General features: G+C 39.7%; 1 protein-coding gene across 1 annotated transcript in view; it reads right to left on the bottom strand.

Annotated features, from left to right (window-relative positions):
- zcchc7 (zinc finger, CCHC domain containing 7) overlaps nucleotides 1-1,795 on the bottom strand; it is a 44,224-nt gene that overhangs the window by 41,777 nt on the left and 652 nt on the right. The window lies entirely within an intron of this gene.

Below are 1,795 nucleotides of genomic sequence, written 5' to 3'. Positions count from 1 at the left end.
CACACACACACACACTGGACAGCGAAGGGGCACTGGCCCATTGCTCTGTCCAGTCCTGCGTGTCTGTGCCATGATGGCTGGAGATGATTGGCTCCCAGACCGCACACACCGCAGAAACGCCACGCTACACGGTCACAAGCCGGCCGCCGGGGATTAAAGGGACAGAAAGAAGAGGCTTCCCGGCCGGCGAGGGAAAGCGACAGCTCTGAAGTTTAACAGTGCAAAGAGACCTGGAGCTGACAAATTACTGACTGTGTTTTACAATGGTGGAATGTAAACTAGTTAAAGCCAGAGCACAGTCATGGTTCACCAGCACAGGTGTGTTCACCCAATCTGCCCAATTAAAACCCTGTTCAGGACTGTATGGTTATATACGGACTGTACTTGATTGGCAATATCCCCCGACTCTCTGGTTAGCTTTTGTTTTGCAACTTCACTTTTGTTTGTTCTGGCTCGGTTCGTTTGGAATCTCAACAGAGGGGTAACGAAAAGACGGATCTAATGTGTAACAAACTGAACTGGACTGCAACACAGCTTTTGTTAAGAAGGGACAAATCACCCCTTCATGACTGCGACATTTTGATATGTCACAGTAGGAAAAGCACAGGTGTAAATCCTACAATGAATAATGGCTTAATTTAATTTAGCTGCTTCAATTACATGGTCCTGGTATTGTGCATGCTGGCTCACTGAGACACTTGAATAACTCCTTTTTTTTTATTAGTAACACATTTTCCTACTAAAAAGGTGCCACACACTAAGCTCAGAAAAAGGATGTGATGCCCCAATTCTGACGTGGGTAAGGAAATTAATTGACCAGAGTGATCAGAAAGTGTAAACAAACTGTGAGAGAAATGCTACAGTCTCTTGTAATGTGACTTCCAAACACTACTGGCCAACCATCGAGGCCAACCGAGCACAACCACAAGGTCAAGGTTGAACAAAACAAAAGTAACATTGCACTTTTGATCACACTGAAACAGGAAACACATGCTTGAATTTGTCTTTCTGTTCAGGCCTCAATGGGAGATGGAGCATATACAATAATATTTGTAGGACTGAATTGTAATGTGACTGTACAGCAGCACAAGTAGTTAGAAGGTCAAGTGTGTAACATTTAGGAGGATTTATTGGCAGAAATGGAATATGACATGCATAACTTTGTTTTCATAACTGTATCATCACCTGAATACAGGAATTATTGTGTTTTTATTGCCTTAAAATAAGCTGTTTCTATCTTCAGTCTCCACGGAGGCAGCAATGTTGATCTGCCGTGTTTCTACAGTGTTCAGATAGTTGAAATCTACAACTTCACTGCTAGATGCCACTAAATCTTACACACTGGACCTTTAAGTACAATTCAAAGGTACTTTACTTCAGTATTTCCATTTGATGCTACGTTAGTATATATACTTCTATTCCCTTACATTTCAGAGGGAAATTTGTACTTCTTACTCCACTACATTTATTTCACAGCTATAGTTCCAAGTTGCTTTGTAGATTAAGATTTCACATAGAAAACATATGATCTTCTAATAAAATATGAGGCATTATTAATAAAAAAGTGTATTTTTTTAAATTTAGCTATAAGAACATATTGTTGTCATTTGATTTTGTATATTTGTATGTGAATATACTTTTATGATGCAGCATTTGCTACTTATTTGGACACAAACCGAATCAAATTCAATCATTACTGGTGTTTTGTCAGTGCATTTATGTCACCACAACGAAAGAGACGATTTTAGGAGGATTAATGGGAAGATAGATGCATAAATTTACTGATGTTGGGTTG

This window comes from Morone saxatilis, unplaced genomic scaffold, assembly GCF_004916995.1.
Source record: "Morone saxatilis isolate NCDOM2014 unplaced genomic scaffold, NCSU_SB_2.0 Contig17, whole genome shotgun sequence".
NCBI lineage: Eukaryota > Metazoa > Chordata > Actinopteri > Moronidae > Morone > Morone saxatilis.
Note: the sequence above shows the minus strand (reverse complement) of the source record. Positions and strands in the feature narration are given on the sequence as shown.